The following is a 15,537-nucleotide window of genomic DNA, read 5'->3' on the forward strand; positions in this document are numbered from 1 at the left end:
ACTATTTGCAGGTTTGGTCCCCATTTGGAAAATTGATACAAGGTTATGCTAAGTAGGAGCCCCTATAGGAGCAAGCCTAGAAGGTCAAAAAGCATTGGGCTGCTTTTTGAAAAATGCATAGTTAGAACTTTGTTCTAATGAGGTTTTGGTTCAAGATATCATCAGGTTGGGCAAAGAAGATCTAGGAAATTTTCATATGGTGCAAATTGAGGGCTCCTCTCAAACACATTCACCTAAGCTTGAATTTTGAAGGGATGTGTATTCTGCTAAAAGTTCCCATGGGTAATTATTATACATATTGGATTCCTTCTCTAGGAATGTGGTTTCTTGGAATTCATTAATAGCAAGATATGTGTATTAGAGATAGGGCGCTCATCCAAGGAACATTGGGCTATTTTCAAATGCATAGTGGCACCTTTGATGCAATTCCACATGCAAATACATCAATCACAAACTCATGCTCATCATTGAAAGCCTTGATTGTAGTTTTAATGACATGCTTCTTCTTTTCCAATATGGCTCTTGCAAGCCAATGATCTTCTTCAAGATCTTTTCCTTTCTCTCCTTCATCCACAATTGTATTATCCAAAATACATTGCTTGTTGACATTGTTTACATCACGATCCAAATTGACAAAGTGTTTCTCCATATTGACTAGTGTCAACACAACAAATTTGTCTATTGTCCTCAGTGCAAAATTGTTGGAGGCCAGTAAGAAGTCAACACTTCCAACTAGCATAGTATACTTGCAATTCATCCCCTCATCTTTGATGTAGTCATTTTCCTCTGGGTTAGAAATGATAGCAATATAAACTATTTAGAATCACATATCATTTTGAGCAAAGATGAAAGTGGCCTTTCAAACTTGAAAGAATCCCACTCATTCCTTCAACTCCATGTGCCACATCCAACACAACTACACCAATGGTGATAAGGTACTTATACACATAAAGTATAAGCTCCAAAGCTTCTAAGTTTCACCCAAAACATACGAACACCAAGATAATGTGCTAGAATATTGATGAGGACTTTCCTTCTTTCTCAAGATCAAAGTCAGAAAGTCTTTTGCACCATTTGGTAGGGGCCCTGCATCTGCTCCACGAGGAAGTTTCTTTTGCACCCAACCACTAGAGAACACTCAAAATCTTTGAATAAACATATTCAATGATATCAAAGTCAGGAACTAGCTTCTCCCATGTCTTTAATGTGCCATTAGTGTTTGCGATGGATGCATCAAAGAGAGAGAGAGGACCAACTCCTCTTTGATCACCCTATGTTGCTTAATTTGTTTGGCCCTTGTCTCCATATCAGTGACATCTTCGTTATTCTACGTGTTGTTGAAAAATCTTAGCAAGAGAACCTTGCTTCAACAACATGATGTAATAGAAGCCAAAGAGAAGAAGAAGGGGGGGAAGTTTACATTAAGCGCATTTCTCTTAATTAAGCACAAGAGGGATATGCAGGGGATATAAATAGGGAGGTGTGGATCCAAAAATTGTACAAGGTACCATATTGAAGAGGGAGAGACACACTAAAAGATAGGTTATGACCAATCTTAAGTGGGTACTTTCAAAAAAGGAGAGAAACGAAGAGAGTTAGTAGGGTAATAAAGTTGTGAAGGGGGTAATAAAGGAGTGAAAAAATGTACAAAAAAAAGAGACTAGTCAAAAAACGTGGTTGACTTAGCCTAGGGAATGGGTGGAGCTTAGAGGGGTCATATATATAAAGGAGGCGGAAGTTTGTTGAGGTAGAGGTTTGTCATTTGAGGGTGAATTTATTGAGGTGAAGTGGGGAGGGGGGCGGGGGGGGGGGGGGGGGGGGGGGGGGGGGGGGGGGAAGTGTGCCAAGATTGGGAACATTCAACCAACATATCAAAGGTCTCAGTAAGTGTGCGAGGTCGATGTTGGATTTAACAAGTTTAGTGTCATAAAATCTAGTATCTAATATCTAACCAACCCAAATTATTTTCTCATATTAAACTGATCACTTAATGTGGGAGAATAATTGGGAACAAGTGTTAAGATATAGACATGTGCTTATAGATCTATCTTAACACGGGGCCAATGGTAAAGGGGCCGAAATGAGAGATGGTCTATCAAAGAGCAAGGCTAACCAATGGAGCATAATACCTTAGGGTTAGCTTCATTGAAGACCTCCAATAATGTGTGTAAAAGTCCTTTAACCTTAGGTAAGCTAGGGCTGAGCTTGAGGAGGGAACCCGACCCAGCTCGAGGTGCTAATCCTCCTTGTCATGCTTGATGACTGAGGTGATTGAGGTGCTTGATGATTGAGGTGCTTGATGATTGAGATGCTTGAGGTGCTTGACATACGTGAGATACTAGGGTTGCACTTGAGGTGAGAACCCAGCCCAAGCTTAAAGTGCTTAAGGGCCAAGCTTGTGGTGGGAACTGGGCCTATGCATGAGTGGCTTGAGGTGCCAAAAAGTCAAATATTCAATCCATACAAGGAGGGGGCGAGCCCTACATGAGGGGGGATGAGAGAGAACACCCACACACTCACACAAGGCATGCATGGTATAAAGAAAGCAGAAGGGACACTTGTCAAGTTCCTCCTCATGTTGCCCTCATGGTATGCCAGAAGCCTATTGGTTTGCCACCCAAGGGGTCCAATGATAATTTAGGATATTTAATTAATTGATTTTGAATTTATCAAGTCCTCTCTCTCAAAGGGAAAAGGGGGACATTTGTCTCAAGGCTACCCTTGCTGCTTGTAATGCCTCCTGCTTGTGATTGGCTAGGCCTGGAGGGGTCCAATGAGCTTCAAGCATGAGCTACAAGGGGGGGTCGACCCAAGCAAGCTAGGGGGTTGCTTAGAAGGTATACTCACCCACACACACTCACAAACATTCTCATTGTGTGCTATGTAAAGTGCAAGAGCTCCCTCTCCTTCTCCAAGCATGTAGAGGTTGAGAGCCATTCTTCAATTATTAAGCTTGACATCTCCTTCTTCTTCATTACTATGCTATTATGTATGCTAGCAAGAAGAGTTATGATAAGTGAGGAACTAATTCTTTCTCTATGAAATGTTTCTTCTTCCTCTTCCCTACCCTCATTCCCTGCTAGCTCTCCCCACCTTCGAAGGTGTTTGAGGTCTTGGGACTGAGGCTTGGGATAGTTAAAGCTTTCTTCAAGTTTATGTTATGCTTGTGATGCATGAAGCTTTCCACCTTCATTGCATCACCTAGATTACAAGGAACACAAGCTTTGTATTGTAACAAGTCTCTCTTAATGGGAGAAATCATAATACAAATGCCTATTGGAGGGGGGACCGGCTCCACATAAATCTGGTCCTCAACAGTTGTCATGTTCTCTAAATTCTCTCTCTTGCAAAAGTATTGTTCATGCCAAGTTAACTAATTGCTATGATTATGTTGCTATCTTCAATTAAGTTCACCAGCTATGCTCACAAAGTCATTTCTCAAAAGTACTCTCATTAATTTCCGCTACTGTCAAGTTAAATAGGCCAATTCCATTACATTGGTATCAGAGCATTTGGTTTCTCTTTTCTTGCTTAAGAAGAGTGTTCCTGAAGTAGCCTATAAATGGTTGATGATGTTAATTATATTACGGTAAGTGGAACTGGGATCTATTATAAATTTTGTTGAGCCCACTATGTGGGGGATGGTGCACACCTCGGGAGCTTTGGACTTAATAATGGAGTCTTTTTAGAATTTCCTACGGCTTTACCATTATTGAGCCATAAGAAGTCCAAAAGGAGCTAGCCCTTGACAACTCTGCTATGTTAGACCTACTTCTCTACTCTCTATAATTAACTAGTTCGAGCCGTGGGTGTAGATACTTAAGAGCCGATTTTCAAAGGATAAGAGGAGTGGCAACTAAGGTTTTGAATTGCCAAAGCATACACTAAGTACATACATAATTTTTTTTAACATGGCTGACAATAATCAAGAGAGTAGAATGAACATTGATAGCTTTGATTTTGCACATGAAGGTGCTAATGATGATGCTCTCATGTTTGTGAATTATCTCGTCACTAGGTTGCAGCAAGCTATGGGCAACCCTGCTTTGCAAGCCAAAGTTACTCAACAACTTTGTGCTTATGGAATTTCCCTTCGTCTCCAAGAGGAGAGAGAGCTTAGGAGGCCTCTTGAAGAGACCCCCAAAAGAAGACTCTCTCCCATTCCAGAGGAGGAATCCAAAGAGCAAGAAAGCAATGAAAGTTTAAGTTCCTCTGAAGATGTGGCTCCACGAAGACAACAGTCTAGACGATCACCCACCCCTCCCAAGAGGAAAAGATCAACACATAGTCCTTCTCCTCATCACTCTGAAAGGCAAGAGAGGAAACAAAGGAAGAAAAGGGCTAGGAAGAGGTCACCCTCTTCTCCTTCTTCTTCACCTTCCTCCTCTTTCGACGAAAGTTATGGATATTCTCCTAGAGAATACAAGAGGGGAGGACATCGCAAATCATTTCTTGCATGGCGACGATCACAAAAGCTAAAGAAGTTCAAATAGGGAGGAAAGAGTATATCTCTTCTCACCTATGATGGCACCTTTGGTGCTATCGACAAAGTGTTGGCCTTCATCCAGCAATTTGATGCGGCCTTTGGAGACGAGGGCTTCAAAGAGTCCTCCAAGCTATGCCATGTAGCTATGCACTTCCAAAAATCAGCTCGTCAATGGTGGGCTAGCCTTCGTGGCAATGGTGAAGCCCCAAAGACATGGAAAACTCTACGAGTTTCCATCATGAAGAAATTCCTTGCAAGCGATGCAAAGGACAAAGTGCTTACCGAATGGTGCAGATTGAAGCTTCTCTCCCATGAGTCTATCCACAAATATGTAGACAAGTTTTGGGATTTACATCTCAAGGCTATTGTCTTTCAAAAGATAGACTTTGCCGAGCAAAGGGAACAATTTTGTGCTGGATTACCTGAAGAGATTTCCGAATACATTAACTCTCAAAGGCATGGTACTATTAGCGAAGTAATCCATCACACCATGGTTGCTTCATGCATCAATTTCCATCAAGGGGCTAGACGTAATGTCAAGCCCATGGAGAACAAAGACAAAAATGATGCAAAGGGGAAAACCAATGTTCAAAATTCTTCCCAAGGCACTTCCAACAACAACAACAACAATCGGTCCAAGGAGAAGGGAGTTTACAAAGGTAAAAACAAACTCTCTCTTGAAGAGCTTGAAGCTTTTTGCAAGGACCATAAGTGTTTCAAGTGTGGGGAGCAAGGACATGGCTATCGTTCTTGCCCCAAGAAGAATACTTGCAATGAGACTCCTAGGGATTCCACCATTGAAGCTCCAAAAGAGGATGCTCATTGCAAAGGCTCATCACTCTCCTATGCTTGGGAAAGGCAAGAGAGCATGATGCATTCATCTTGTTTGACCCTGGCTCTACTCACAACTTCATATCAATGGAGTTGGCCACCAAGTTGGGCATTCAAGCTTTCAAGATGGGAGATATGGTAACCGCTGATGCAGCTTTCAAGGGACAAAAAGCCTCTGTTACTCCCTTGATTGGGAAGTTGAGGCTTCATGTCCAAAGCTATGTTGACAAAGAAGACTTTTGCATCACTCCTCTCCAACATGAAAATGTTATCTTAGGGGCACCATGGTTTGATCGTATGGCTGCCAATATGAAGTTCCCTGAAAAAAGAATTTACTTCACTTACAGGGGAAAGAATATGTATATAGATGCTAGTGAGCATGGTCGCACTATTCCACTTGTAAATTCTCCTGGTTTTGATAAGTCAATGAAGAGCTCAGTTTCTGCGTATATGATTTTGGTCAAAGAGTCTCCAAAAGATCCTAATGTTTCATCAAAAGTAACTGATAGGAATCAAGAAGAGTTAGACTTCTCTAATTTTCTAAAAGGATTCCAAGATGTGTTCATCGATGATATCCCTATGGACTTACCTCCAAAACGAGGGGATGATGACCATTGCATTGAGCTCCTTCGTGGAAGCTCACCACCTAACAAGCCTCCTTATCGAGTCTCACAAGCTCAACAAGAGGAGATCATGAGGCAAGTACAAGAGCTGGTAGACAAAGGTTCCTCTCCCTTTTGGTCTCTAATCCTTTTAGTGCGAAAGAAAGATGGTACAGATTTCCCGTGCCTCGGGTAGAAGATTTGTTTGATAAAATACAAGGCTCTACCTACTTGAGTAGGATTGACCTTAAGAGTGGCTATCATCAAATAAAGATAGTGAATGAAGATATCTTAAAGACCGCGTTTCGCACAACGTTTGGTCTTTATGAATATCTAGTCATGCCTTTTGGTTTGACTAATACACCACCTACATTCAATCGTCTAATGGAGAAAATTTTTAGACCATACCGCAAATTCACTGGAGTGTTCTTTGATGATATCATCATCTACTCCAAGTCTTCGGAGGAACATAAGAAACATCTCTAAGTGATTTTTCATGCATTGAGGGAGAATAAGCTTTTCCTCAACCAAAAGAAAAGTGAATTTTTCCTTCAAGAGATTCAATACTTAGGTCATGTTATCTCTCAAGATGGTATCCGTATGGATCCATCAAAGTTGGAGGTAATAAAATCATGGCCTAACCCAAGGAATCTACATGAGCTAAGAAGCTTTATTGGTATGTGTGCATGTTATAGACGCTTCATAGCAAAATTCTCTCAAGTAGCAGGACCACTACACGACTTAACTAAGAAGAACGTTAAGTATGTATGGAAAAGCTTTTGATAATCTCAAAGAGAAGCTTACCTCCCAACCAATCCTCGTACTTTCGGATCTCTCAAAACCATTTGAGGTCCAATGTGATGCTTGTGGTGATTGCCTTGGAGCAGTTTTGCTTCAAGAAGGGCATGCCATAGCATATGAGAGCCGAAGGCTCAATACTGAACGAGTCTTGGGCATTTATGAGAAAGATCTTTTAGCTGTTCTACATGTCCTAGACACATGAAAACACTACTTATTGGGGACTCCATTCATTCTACGAACCCATCACCAAAGTCTCAAGTATTTCATGACGCAAACCAAGCTTTCCGACAAACAAATGAAGTGGGCAAATTTTCTTTCGCAATTTATTTTTCATATTGCTCACATTGCTGGTAAGAACAATCAAGTGGCCGATGCATTTTCACGACGACCAAAAGTTAATGCGGTATCTATAGCTACTCACAATGATCTATCTTCTATGATAGATGAGTATGCTACTGACCTTGACTATAGAGACATAATGTCAGCCCTTGCTTTGGGGAAGAAAGAGGAACCATTCACCTTGCAGGATGGTTATCTTCTCCACGGAAATAGGCTATGTGTTACACATTCCCTTCGTGATAAAGTATTATATGAATCCCATGCTCCTCCATATGCGGGGCATAGAGGTATTCAACCTACTCTCCGAGGAGTAGAGACATACTTCTATTGGCCTACCATGAAAGTGGACATACAAGAGTATGTTTTAAAATGTGTAGTATGCCAAAAGACCAAGTATGATAGAGGGAAGCAACCTGGATTACTCCAACCATTGCCTATCCCAAATTCACCATGGGAGAGTATATCCATGAATTTCATCTTTGGATTACCCAAGTCTATCCATGGGAATACGGGAATATGGACAATAGTAGACAGGTTTAGCAAACAAGCATATTTTATTTCTGTCAAAAAGACTATTGAGGCACATCAAATGGCAACTCTCTTCATATCTCAGATTTTCAAGCACCATGGATTACCCACATCCATCGTGTCGGATAGAGATCCTAGAATGACCAGTAATTTCTGAAAACGTCTCTTTGAAAATCTAGGAACAAGATTGAATTTCTCTTCGGCCTATCACCCACAAACGGATGGCCAAAGTGAGATAGCCAATCTTACGATACTCGATCTACTAAAGACTTATGTTACCAAAGTAGATCAATGATCACAATGGGAAAAGTAATTACCTCTTGTAGAGTATGCCTACAATAATACTGTACATCTTCTACGGGAAAAGCATCTTTTGAGATCATTGAGGGAAGACCTAAAAGTCCCTTGCTACTCAAAGTACATGGGAAGATCTTCGCCGCCGATGAGTATATCCGTGACCTACAAGAATCTTTTCAAAAGATTAAGGAGGCTATATCCATATCTCAACAAAGGCAAAAAGCGGCTGTTGATAAGGACAGAAGGGCCTTAATATTCAAAAGAAATGATTGGGTCTTACTCAAGTTTCCTAAGGCTCGATTAAGGCAAACGACGAGCAAAAATCCTATGGGCCATCAAAAGTATCATGCTAAACTAGCAAAAAGATACTATGGTCCTTTCTAAATCTTGAAGCCCATCAATGAGACGGCTTATCAACTCAAGTTGCCCAACCATTGGCTCATACACAATGCCTTTCATGTAAGACTACTTAAGCCCTACAAAGGCAAGCCACCAAGTGAACCAATTATTGAAGACCCTCCTGAAGTTGAAGACCAAGAAGAGGTGCTACAACCCGAACCTGTCCTTCGGCAAGACAAGGTACTATGACATGGTACGATTATCCAACGGTATCTTATTAAGTTCAAAAATTATCCTTTTGAAGATGCTAGATGGATGCAAGGGATACAACTGAAGGATAGTATGAACCTTGTGAATGCTTACAATGCTACATTACAGTAAGAAAATGTACAAATTTTGTTTAAATGACTCATGTTTTTGTCTTATAAGACTAGCCCTCTTTTCAATTATGCATAAATTTAACTAATATGCATGCTTAGAATCATGTTTGTGATGACGACGTCTCTCAAACACCAAGTAGAATTTGTCACTCTACTTTGGGAGAATGAAATGGACTAAAGAGCAGACATGCTTGCGGAAGCTATGTCTCCCAAGCACCAAATGGATTGTTCATCCATCTTGGAAAGATGTCGTAGGGTAAAAAGGGATCCTCTACCCGCTAAGTAAAATTGACTAATGACTAAGGCTTTATCTCTTCTACCTCATAATTGAGGACGACTATGATTTCAAGAGAGAGGTAATGTCATAAAATCTAATATCTAATATCTAACCAACCCAAATGATTTTCTCATATTAAACTGATCACTTAATGTGGGAGAATAAACGGGAACAAGATGCAAGGCTAACCAATGGAGCATAATACCTTAGGGTTAGCTTCATTGAAGACCTCAAATAATGTGTGTAAAAGTCCTTTGACCTTAGGTAAGCTAGGGCTGTTGAGCTTGAGGCGAGAACACGACCCAGCTCGAGGTGCTAGTCCTCCTTGTCATTCTTGATGACTGAGGTGCTTGATGATTGAGGTGCTTGAGATGCTTGATGATTGAGATGCTTGAGGTTCTTGACATGCTTGAGATGCTAGGGTTGCACTTGAGGTGAGAACCCATCCCAAGATTAAAGTGCTTAAGGGACAAGCTTGTGGTGGGAACTGGGCCTATGCATGAGGGGCTTGAGGTGTCAAAAAGTCAAATGTTCAATCCATACAAGGAGGAGGCAAGCCCTACATGAGGGGTGATGAGAGAGAACACCCACACATGCACACAAGGCATGCATGGTACAAAGAAAGTAGAAGGGACACTTGTCAAGTTCCTCCTCATGTTGCCCTCATGGTGTGCCTGAAGCCTATTGGTTTGCCACCCAAGGGGTCCAATGATAATTTAGAATATTTATTTAATTGATTTTGAATTTATCAAGTCCTCTCTCTCAAAGGGGAAAGGGGGACACTTGTCTCAAGGCTACCCTTGCTGCTTGTAATGCCTCCTGCTTGAGATTGGCTAGGTCTAGAGGGGTCCAATGAGCTTCAAGAATGAGCTACAAGGGGGGGGTCGACCCAAGCAAGCTAGGGGGTTGATTAGAAGGTATACTCACCCACACACACTCACAAACACTCTCATTGTGTGATATGCAAAGTGCAAGAGCTCCCTCTCCTTCTCCAAGCAAGAAGAGGTTGAGAGCCTACACCAACACTCTTGGCTATGGAGTGCAAATCTAACCAAGAGCCATGCTTCAATGCTTAAGCTTGCCATCTCCTTCTTCTTCATTATGCTATCTCCTTCTTCTTCATTACTATACTATTATGTATGCTAGCAAGAAGAGTTATGATAAGTGAGGAGCTAATTATTTCTCCTATGAAATGTTTCTTCTTCCTCTTCCCTACCCTCATTCCCTGCTAGCTCTCTCCACCTTCGAAGGTGTTTGAGGTCTTGGGACTGAGGCTTGGGATACTTAAAGCTTTCTTCAAGTTTATGTTATGCTTGTGATGCATGAAGCTTTCCATATTCATTGCATCACCTAGGCTACAAGGAACACAAAGATTGTATTGTAACAAGTCTCTCTTAATGGGAGAAATCATAATACAAATGCCTATTGGAGGGGGGACTGGCTCCACATAAATCCGGTCCTCAAATATTGTCATGTTCTCTAAATTCTCTCTCTTCCAAAAGTATTGTTCATGCCAAGTTAACTAATTGCTATGATTATGTTGCTATCTTCAATTATGTTCACCCGCTATGCTCACAAAGTCATTTCTCAAAAGTACTCTCATTAATTTCCACTACTCTCAAGTTAAATAGGCCAATTCCATTACATTTAGTGAGGGGTTTGTTAATGGAACGGGATAAGTTGAGATTGTGGATTAGAGGTGAGAAAGGAATTTTGACGATGGTTGTTGAAGGTTTGGTTTTAGAAAACTTATGAAGGAGAGAGGTCTCAAATCGTAGGAAATGTACAGAAAGAAAGCTTTCAAAAGGGGGGAGGGATATCCCTTTGCTCTTAGCCTAGAAAAGGAAAAGTTACAAATAGAGATAAAGGTCAAAAGAGGGATTTCCCTAATAATGTACCTTCTAATTGTTGAGAGAATAAAGGCAATCTTTGGTGTGTAGCGTGCCATGATTGCCAAGGGATATATTTGTAGAAATTTGGGCTTTTTTGGTGGAAATGGGTATCAAGGATCACATAAGCGGAAAATGAGGGACCTTTGAAATTATGAATGTCCAGAATAAAAGCTTCTTGACAGGTTCACTATGAGAGAGAGAGAGAGAGAGAAGAGGAAGAGGAAGAGGAAGAGGAAGAGGAAGAAGAGAATTTTAACATCGTAGGAACTATCCCGAGAGAGAGAGAGAGAGAGAGAGAGAGAGAGAGAGAGAGAGAGAGAGAGAGAGAGAGAGAGTCTCAAGCATAGTTTTTAATGAAAGGAAATCCTGGCTAGGGTCATTGACTATGGTAGGCAAATACTTTGTGCACATTGAGGTTATCGAGTAGGAACAATTTTTGTAGCCTTGGTCCTCCACTGATTTTTAAAAGTAAACTGGTCCACCATGTGTGTGTGTGTGTGTGTGTGTGTGTGTGTGTGTGTGTGTGTGTGTGTGTGTGTGTGTGTGTGTGTGTGTGTGTGTGTGTGTGTGTGAGAGAGAGAGAGAGAGAGAGAGAGAGAGAGAGAGAGAGAGAGAGAGAGAGATGGATAGATAGATAGATAGATAGATAGTTCTATTATCGTCCTGGGAGGTCAAATATGACCTATGGGACCAAATGAACATGTCACGTGGTGTGAGTGGAGTTCATAAGTGACTCTCGATGCTCAAAAATGGCTGAAATGAGCGTCGCAATAGAGAGTCCACATCGTGTTTGGGAGAGGAAGGTATGTAGGGAGAGATCATGGCTGAATATATGGGGAAAAGAGGAACTAATGTGGTCAAAAGCTGAGCACTCAAGTAGGGTGTGGTACTCACTCTCTCGCACTTGACGAGGACATAAGGTGCAAAGTCGATGACACTCCTCGCCAGTGCCCTATCGTCCTGTCTCGCAGCATAGAGAATGGGAGCTAAGACGAATGGAGGCAATGGTGCGGATCGCACTCAACGGGATGGGCTCAAGGATGTAGGAATGGGTTCGGTTACCTCGTTCTGAGAAGAAGAGAGATTTGTAGTTTGGGGAAACGTGTGTGGTGTAATGGCTGAAGCGAGAACCTCCGGATTTCTCCCAAGCCGTGATACATTGGCGTTGTAAGAAGGCCTCATTAACTTGGGAGTCGATCGACGCATCCTTGACCAAGTGACATGCATCCCATCTTCCAAACCATTTCTTGATATCAAGCATCCACCCCGAACTTAGTATTTTGCTCTTGCATGTCTTTTGAACCATTTGACTTGCTTCATATGCGATTCTTGGAAGTCGATGCAAAGAGAGAGAGAGAGAGAGAGAGAGAGAGAGAGAGAGAGAGAGAGAGTACCAGAAGATATTGATAGTTGCATGACATTAGTGCACAATGACACACACACACACACACACACACACACACACACACACACACACACACACACATAAAAAGAAGAGAGAGAGAGAGAGAGAGAGTACCAGAAGATATTGATAGTTGCATGACATTAGTGCACAATGACACACAAACAGCACACACACACACACACACACACACAACACACACACACACACACACATAAAAAGAAGAAGAAGAAGAAGAAGAAGAAAACAATTTTGAACCTCAGCCTTGAGAAGTTGCAGAGCCCCTACAATCACAACTCTCTCTCTCTCTCTCTCTCTCTCTCTCTCTCTCTCTCTCTAGACTTTCAAAGATTGCACACTACCATTTAATATGTTGGTAATTGATTGCAAGACATATCTAGCAAGGGCACAACTAGGAAGCAATGGGTTATTTTCAATGAATGTAAGGGTTTCTCTAGATGGGCTTTTGGTTCAAAATGTCGACTATTTGCATGTGTGGTCCCCATTTGAAACATTGATACAAGGTTATGCTAAGTAGGAGGCCCCATAGGAGCTTTTGGTTCAAAATGTGGACTACTACATAGGCTTTTGGTTTGAAATGTTGACTATTTGCATGTGTGGTCCCCATTGTAACATTGATACAAGGTTATGCTAAGTAGGAGCCCCAACAAGAGCAATCCTAGAAGGTCAAGAAGCATTGGGTGGCTTTTTGGAAAATGCATCATTAGGGATTTTCTTCTAATGAGGTTTTGGTTCAAGATGTCATCGGGTTGGGCAAAGAAGATCTAGGCAATTTTCATATGGTGCAAATTGAGGGGCCCTCTCAAACACAATCACCTAAGCTTGAATTTTGAAAGGATGTGGCATTCTGCAAGAGGTTCCCATGGGTAATTATTATACATATAGGATTCCTTTTCTAGGGATTTGGTTTCTTGGAATACATTAATAGAAAAATATGTGCAGTAGAGATAGGGCCCTCATCCAAGGAACATTGGGCTATTTTCAAATGCATAGTGGCACCTTGATGCAATTCCACATGCAAATACATCAATCACAAACTCATACTCATCATTGATAGCCTTGATTGTAGTGCTAATGACATGCTTCTTCTTTTCCAATATGGATCTTGCAAGCCAATGGTCTTGTTCAAGATCTTTTCCTTTGTCCCCTTCATCCACAATTGTATTATCCAAAATACACGGCTTGTTGACATTGTTTACATATAGATCCAAATTGATGAAGTGTTTCTTCATATTGACTAGTGTCAACACAACAAATGTGTCTATTGCCCCGAGTGAAAATTCTTTGAAGGCTAGTAAGAAGTCAACACTTCCAACTAGCATAGTATACTTGCAATTGATCCCCTCTAGAGCATCCTTTGAGGTAGCCATTTTCCTCTGAGTTAGAAATATAGCAATATAAACTATTTAGGATTACATAACATTTTGAGCAAAGATGAAAGTGGCCTTTCAAACTTGAAAGAATCCCACTCATTCCTTCAACTCCATGTGCCACATCCAACACGACTACACCAATGGTGATAAGGTCCTTATACACATTATGTTTAAGCTCCAAAGCCTCTAAGTTGCACCCAAAACATACACACATCAAGATAATGTGCTAGAAGATTGATGAGAACTTTCCTTCTTTCTCAAGAACAAAGTCACACCATTCGGTAGGGGCCCTACATCTGCACCATGAGTAAGTTTCTTTTGCAACCAATCACTAGAGAACACCTAAAATCTTTGAATAAACATATTCAGTGATATCAAAGTCAATACCTAGCTTCTCCCATGTCTTTAATGTACCATTAGTGTTTGTGCTGGATGCATCAAAGAGAGAGACCAACTCCTCTTTGATCACCCTATGTTACTTAATTTGTGTGGCCCTTGTCTCCATATCAATGACATCTTCATTATTCTACGTGTTGTTGAAAAATCTTATTGAATGAACATATGTTCGACAACTTGATGGAATAGAAGAGGAAGAGAAGAAAAAGGGAAAGGGAGGGGGGCAAAAGCATGTTTCTTTTAATTAGCTACATCAATGGTGTAGACACAAGAGGGATATGGAGGGTATATAAATAGGGAGGTGTGGATCCAAAAAACTGTACAAGGTACCATATTAAAGAGGGAGAGACCTACTAAAAGATAGGTTATGGCCATTCTTAAGTGGGTACTTTCAAAAAACAAGGGAAAGGAAGAGAGTTAGTAGGGTAATAAAGTTGTGAAGGGGGTAATAAAGGAGTGAAAAAATGTACAAAAAAAGGGACTAGTCAAAAAAGGAGGTTAACTTAGCCTAGGGAATGAGTGGAGCTTAGCGGGGTCATATATATAAAGGAGGTGGAAGTTTGTTGAGGTAGGGGTTTGTCATTGAGGGTGGATTTATTGAGGTGAAGTGGGGAGAGAGGGGGGGGATTAGAGAGAAGTGTGCCAAGATTGGGTATATTCAACCAACTTATCAAAGGTCTCAATAAGTGTGGGAGGTCGGTGTTGGATTTAAGAAGTTTAGTGAGGGGTTTGTTAATGGAATGGGATAAGTTGAAATTGTGGATTAGAGGTGAGAAAGGAATTTTGATGATGGTTGTTGAGGAAGGTTTGGTTTTAGACAACTTATGGAGGAGAGAGGGTCTCAGATCATAGAAAGATAGAGAAAGAAAGCTTCCAAAAGGGGGGAGGGATATCCCTTTGCTCTTAGCCTAGAAAAGAAAAGGTTACAAATAGAGATGAAACCCAAAAGAGAGCTTTCCCTAATAATGTACCTCCTAATCTTTGAGAGAATAAAAACAATATTTTGGTGTGTAGGGTGCCATGATTTCCAAGCGATATAGTTGTAGAAAATTAGGCTTTTTGGGTGGCAATGGGTAACAAGGATCACACAAGCGGAAAATGGGGGAACTTTGAAGAAATGAATGTCCATAATAAAAGCTTATTGAGAGCTTCACTAAGAGAGAGAGAGAGAGAGAGAGAGAGAGAGAGAGAGTCTCGAGCATATTTTTTGATGAAAGGCTATCTTGGCTAGGGTCATTGACTATGGTAGGCAAATACTTTGTTCACATTGAGGTTATCAGGTAGGAACAATTCATGTAGCCTCAACCCTTCACTGAATTTTACAAGTAAATTGGTCCACCATGTGGGGGGGGGGGGGGGGGGGGGGGGAGAGAGAGAGAAGAGAGAGAGAGAGAGAGAGAGAGAGAGAGAGAGAGATAATACTAGAAGATATTGATAGTTTCATGACATTAGTGCACAATGACACACACACACACACCACACACACACCCACACAGATATACAGAGAAGAAGAAGAAGAAGAAGAAGAAGAAGAAGAAGAAGAAAACAATTTTGAACCTCAACCTTGAGAAGT

The sequence above is a fragment of the Adiantum capillus-veneris genome, chromosome 9 (genome assembly GCF_014529385.1).
Source record: "Adiantum capillus-veneris isolate H3 chromosome 9, ASM1452938v2, whole genome shotgun sequence".
In the NCBI taxonomy this organism is placed as follows: Eukaryota; Viridiplantae; Streptophyta; class Polypodiopsida; order Polypodiales; family Pteridaceae; genus Adiantum; species Adiantum capillus-veneris.